This window comes from Echinops telfairi, unplaced genomic scaffold (assembly GCF_000313985.2).
Source record: "Echinops telfairi isolate 266 unplaced genomic scaffold, ASM31398v2 ScPeMD7_7469;HRSCAF=8507_1, whole genome shotgun sequence".
In the NCBI taxonomy this organism is placed as follows: domain Eukaryota; kingdom Metazoa; phylum Chordata; class Mammalia; order Afrosoricida; family Tenrecidae; genus Echinops; species Echinops telfairi.
Genome location: NW_022111373.1, coordinates 28,249,750 through 28,256,313, shown reverse-complemented (window position 1 = coordinate 28,256,313; position 6,564 = coordinate 28,249,750). Strand labels below are relative to the sequence as shown.

At 38.0% G+C, this 6,564-nt stretch overlaps 1 protein-coding gene across 1 annotated transcript in view; it reads left to right on the top strand.

The window, feature by feature from the left end:
- AP3S1 (adaptor related protein complex 3 subunit sigma 1) overlaps nucleotides 1-6,564 on the top strand; it is a 71,371-nt gene that overhangs the window by 32,264 nt on the left and 32,543 nt on the right. The window lies entirely within an intron of this gene.

Sequence of the window (6,564 nt, the reverse complement as noted above, 5' to 3'; positions counted from 1 at the left end):
TTCCAGACCAGTTCTCTTCTAAAACTCCTATGATTTTGACTCTCAAGTTAAGAACCATTACAGGAGCCCTGGTGATGTACTGGTTAATCACTGGGCTGTTAATCACAAGTCAGTTCCTGTAAAGAGCTACAGTCTCGGAATCTCATAGGGCCAGTTCGATTCTCTCTAGGGTCGCTGTGGGTTGGCATCAGTTCATGGCAGTGAGTCCATTTTTGTTTGCTTTTTGTTATAAACTATACCACCTTCTCCCTGTCCTGTTTGAGTCATCTCTCATCCCTTCCCTTTCACTGAACATTTTGTCAAGAATTTGTCAAGTTTCTGAGATTTTACCTTAATTGCAGCCTAACCAACCTCGACTGGCAGAACACACGCGCTTCCTCCTTGACCAGAGACAAAGGACTTCATGACTAATGGCAGAAGCAGTAGCCAGAGTGACAGCATTTGCTTGTTATGGTTCCCAAGTCGCAATTTTTAACAGACAACACCTTTCATATACAGTGGGTTGATTACAGGAAAGGAACTTCAAACATAGGGATCTAAAATCTTTTATCATAGGCACTAAGTATGTTCTATCTTTTGTCCCATAAAGAGACATTCTCTTTCAAAGGTATAGACAAACCTTTTCTTTGCCCTGGAGGGAAAAATGCTATTTTCCAAAAGTGTTTAATATACAAATATCCTTAAAAATTATAGTACTTGGTGCCTTTGTTCACAGTATGTATAGGAGTGCCAGAACCATGAAGTATTGTCTCCTGACAGATTTTAGGTCCTACTTTACCAACATTCACTCAAATACGTGCTATAAGTCTTCCTGGTTTCAGTGTCCATGTAGATAAGTCTTTCATTACCGTGGTGTCTTCAAACCTGAAACTTCTCTTCTCAAAAGAATTTTTCCTATGCCTCATTTCTACTTCTTTGTGGGCATTGTTATCCTAACCTTCTCAGGTGCACATACTCTGCTCTCTGTTTACCATTTCATATCTTTAAGTAATCAGTCTTTTATTATTCTAATCATTGTTCAAGGCTTTTGGGGACAATGAGTCTTTTTCAGTTCCTGACCCTCCTTTATCTTACATAAATTCTATGGTCAGCCATTATTATCTTAGACTGTGTTTACTCAGCTCTTTGCCTAATTAGATCTCGAGAAAACAGTCTTATTCCCTAACATCAGCAAGTCCAGTAATCACAGTAATCATATTTTCCTGGTCCAGTCTCCCTAAGACAGTTACTACTGGCAATGATACCTCTCCTCAAACCTAGGGCAGGACCATCATTTTGCTGTCTAATTCACCGGGAAAATTAAAACAGACACTAGAGAACTTCCACAGGCCTCTACTGTCTGTCTAGAGGAGTCTACATCTGGGCCCATGTATTCTACTGGAGGTGAACTGACTACTCTCCCAGCAAAGCTCAACCCATGTTCTTATGTTGCCCTAACAATCCTCTCATTCTCAGTACTATGTTTTCCCCTCCATCCTATCTATTTTTCTTACCAGCCTACAATATGTCTAGTTCCTATTTTCCTCGCCACTCACTGCCTAATATGTTTTTCTCTATTTAGAGCAAACTGCTTTAAAAAAGTTGTCTTAAACACTGTCTCAAGTTTTTTTTCTCCCATTCTCTCTTGAATCCACTCCATTCAGGCATTCAGCCCTACTATTGGTAAGTCCAAGGAGCCTTGGAGATGTTGTGGGTTAGGTGTTGGGCTGCTAACCCCAAGGTCAGTGATTAAAATCAATCAGCTACTCCTCAGGAAAAAAAAAATTAAGGTTGTCTATTTCTGTAAAGGTTGTCAGTCTCGAAGTCCTATACAGGGACACTAAGTCAGAATCTACTTGGTGGCAGTGGGTTTGGTCATTTATTAGTAAATCCAAGGGCAAAATTTCAATATCTTATTTGATTAATATAAATGATCACACCTTTCTCCACGAAATGCTTTGTTCATTTGGCTTTTAGGATATATTACTTAACTGACTTTCATTCAACTGTTTAGATGCTTCACTTTGTATCCTTTGCCAAGTTCTCCTCATTTATCCTACTTCTAATATTGATAATATCCTAGGGCTCAATTCTTGATTTTTTTTCTTATTTTCTTGATATGTTTATTCACTCCATGATTTTATATAAATATTTTTGATGACTCCCAAATTTGAATCTCTGCTCAGACTTTTCCTTTTAATCACCAGGTTACCTGTTTAATGGTCATATTAGGTATCTAATGAAGATCTCAAACTTAACATGTCCCAAACTGAGATCCAGATAATTCCTCAAAAGATAGTACTTCCTACAATCTTCCCCGTCTTATTTAATGACAACTTCATCCTTGTAATTGAACCAGTCAAAACCTAAGTATTCTTTCCTGATTAGTCTTCTCTCATTTCACAAGTGCTTCTTGACAAATCTTGTTGGATTTGTGAAAGCTGACCATTGTTACTTTTTTCACTGCCACTACCGTGGAACAAGTCATTTTCAGCTCCTGCCTGGAGATTATTGCAGCAGTTTTTCTTAGTACAACAGAGTGATGCTATTGATGTAGTTCCGATCTATCTATCTCGCATTCTGATGCTTCCCTTTTCACTCAGAGTCAAAGTTGATTTTCTCACAATCCAAGAAGTCTTATATGATTTGACTTGCTCCCCCACACTCCATTGCTTATCTTTCTTCTGCCACTCCTTTCTCTTTTGCTCTAACCACATTGATCCTTAAATTTACTAGATATTTTTCTGCCTTAGAGCCTTATATTTGCTGATATTTGCACCTAAAAGGTTCTTATGTGGTAGCTGTTTGCTTGGCGTCCTTAATCATTCTTTCGTTCTTGACCAAGATGACACCCCAATATGATATGTCCTGGTCATTCTTTAAAAAACTTCTCTCACCTCTGACATTTCCCAGCACCTTCCCTATTTTGTTAGCACCAGCCACCATCGAACGTACTCTATATTTGACCTACATTATTTTTATTTTGTTATTTTCCCAAACTAGAATGGAAGTTGAGGGCACCAGTGGTTTAGTGGTAGAGTTCTCACCTTCATGTGAGAGACCCTGGTTTGATTCCTGACCAGTGCACCTCAAGCACGGCCACTACCCATCTATGCTTGCAGACGTGTGTTAATGTGATGCTGAAGAGATTTTAGCCCATTTTCCGGACTAAGACAGACTAGGAAGAAAGGCCTGGTGATCTACATTTGATGAATCAGCTAATGTAAACCCTGTGGGTCACAACGGCCCCACTCTTCATAGCTGAGGACCAACTTGGTGACAACTAATACCATCACCACTACCACTAGGAGATTGTAAGCTTGATTGAGGCTAGGGTTTTATTTATATTTTATCCACCAATTTATTTCTAGTGGCCGGAACAACACCCAATGCAAGTGGGTTCTCAACAGGTAATTGTTGAATGAATTAATATATTTACTGCTTAATTGTTAAGTGTTCTATGTAAAATGACTCTGATGGTAAAGCCCAGAGATTAATTAGAAAGAGGAAAGACCTAATTAGAAAGATAAAGTGTAGTCATTGGTACATGCTGTTAATGATTTTTTTAAATCTCAATGTTGGCTACATTATCTTTTAATTTATGAAAATTTCTACATTTAATAAACATTTATAACTTTTGTTCTTTCTGTTTGTACATAATACTTCAATAAAAAACAACAAAGTACACTGCCATAGGAAAAAAAATGTTATAAATAACTTTATGGAGTTAAGATTATCATGAGGGAATACTCTGGACTTAGGTTTTTTATCTCTTTCTTGATCCTGGACAGTGTAAAAATATAGGGCCATGGTGTAGGTAAGTTGTAAATTGGAGAAGACTGCATGAAAAAAGGAAGCTTTCTTTGTCAAGCAAGTTTCATCTTTGTGAAAGCAGGAAGGAGGCCTGGTTTTAACTCTGTTAGAGTTATGCGAGAAGTGCAAAATTTACCACAGCAGAAAGGTTTAGTAATAGATTCTGAGTCCCCAAACTTACATGTGTCCTAAGTGGCTAAATTTAATGGTCTATGTGTTGTGAATTGAATGTGTCACTCCAAAATGAGTATATGTGTTGTAAATCCTAGTGCCTGTATCTGTGACTAAGGAACCCTTGTGGTGCATTGGCTTGGTACTCAGCCTGTTAAAACCTACAGCTACTCAGAGGAAGAAAGATGTGACCATCGGCTGTCAGATTACAACCTTGCAAACCCTATGGGGCAGATCTATTTTGTCCTACAAAGTCATCAGAAGTCAGAATTGAGTTGATAACAACGGGTTTGGGTTTTAGTATACCTGTGGTTATAATCCCATTTGGGAATAGGTTTTCTTAATGAGACACTTGTCAGTGTAGAAGATGTCTTAATCTTTAACAAAAATCTATAACTTATTTTGAAGTTATAAGAAGGGCTTAGAGGTCACATCATCATGTTGAGATATAATAGAGCAGATAAGCAAGCAGAGATGGAGGAAGATAGATGACAACCCATATGAACATCTCTGGGGAATAGAATCTCAAAAGAAAGTGGGACCTGCCTTTAGAATTTAGTAGATTTTTCAGAGTCAGCATAATGAATTTGCACCTCTACCCGAAGCTGTGAGAAAACCAATTCTGTTTGGTAAAGCTATATCCACTTGGTGGTATTTCTGTTATAATAGCACTAGACAATTAAGACAGATGCTGAAAATTGCTAATGAAAAAACTAAAAGAGAGAAATGTGACAAATGGCGTTATTACTATGCTAGATATTAAGTCCATATTTTTTTTCAACTGAGTTTTAAGGAGGAGCTACATATCTAAAAGGTACACGAAGCCATAGGCAATCATAACAAACATTCCGTGTGCGTGTGACTCTGTGTGTGTTTATGTGTGCGTGTTATACACTGGTAATGCAATGGCTAAATGTTTGTCTACTAAATTTAAGGTCAGTGATTCAAACCCACTTTTGGCTCTGCTGGAGAAGACCTGTTGATCTACTGCTGTGAAGATTACAGCCTAGGAAGCCCTATGGGGCAATTCTACTCTGCCACATAGAATCTCTGTAAGTGGGAATTGATCCAGTGGCATATAGCAACATTTACAATTGGTCAAACACATCCCCATGCAGAAGGGTCACAAGGAAAAGACAAGACACTCGGGGTGCAGTATTGCACCGACAAAACGTACAACTTTCCTGTAGTTCTGTAATGCTTCCTTCCCCCAATATAGTGACCCCAATTCTACCTGACAAATCTGGCATGACCAGAGCATGTACACTGGTACAGATAAGAGCTGGAAACACAGGGAATCCAGGACGGATAAACCCCTCAGGACCAATAATGAGAAAAGTAATAGGAGGGGAAGGGGAAGGTGGGAGGAGAGAGGGGGAACCGATCACAATGTTCAGGGAGGGACAACAAAAAGGTAAAGGGAGACATCAGTTTGTGTAAGACATGAAAAAAAATGATAAATTATCGGGTTCATGAGGGAGGGAGAGTGGGGGAGGGGAAAATGAGCTGATACCATGGGCTCAAGTAGAAAAAATGTTTTGAAAATGATGATGGAAACGTGCTTGACACAATGGTTGCATATATGGATTGTAGTAAGAGCCCCCAATGAAATGATTAAAAGGAAAATTAGATCGGTCAAACAGAAATTCAAACTCATTGCCATTGACTCAATTCTGACTCATAGTGTAACCGTAAGGGCAGGATAGATCAGCTTGTGTGGGTTTCTGATACTGTGAATTTTTGGAGGACCAGAGCACGCCATCGTTCTCAGATGGGCTGGGGGTTTTGAATACTGACTGACCTTGGTTTGCAGCCCAGTGCATAGCCCACAGCATCAGATGCCAGCACTTACTTTCCTCCTGGGGATTGCATGAGAAGCACTGCGAAATTTTGTTTTGTTTATCCCAAAGACTTCTCTAGTAAACAAGGCGAAGTCAAATTTTACATAAGTATGGATTGGTTGTGGTAGAGGGATACTTTGAATTTTTAACTTTGTTTTAACTATACCTTTTATCCCTTAGAGAGAGTAGTTAATTAGTTATATTGTTTCAAGAGACCTCTTATATTTTTATAGAATTAAAAAAATATATATATATATTGAACTGTACTTTCTCAGTTATTCATGACTGACGATAGCCCAACTGATAGACATATATACTGTATTCCAAAACACACCTTTTAAAAGAGTTTTCTTGAGCTACTTATTACCTGAATTAAGTGAATTTTATTATGTGTTCATGGGAAGTGAAATTATTTGTTGTGCTTTGCAATTTTTTTGCCATTGATGTTCAAATATTAAGTTGTGATATATGCGATACAGGAAAGAGGCTTTCAGAAGAATTGAGCCATCTTCCATTACTAAAGAAACCCTTTTAAATTATCGCATGTTTATCATGTCACTAAAAAATAAAAATAAAGAAAATTTCTGAAACTTACCTTACAGTTAGTAAGTTCTGTAGTTTTGCTGGCATTGTCTTGGAATTTATGAAAGGGTTCTGAGCATGCATGAGTTAGTCACTTGAAAAACATTAAATGATAAAGCAGAAAAGAAGTGAGTAGCATATTGATTCTGCTTGTTTTTCATTAAACAGCAATTCATTC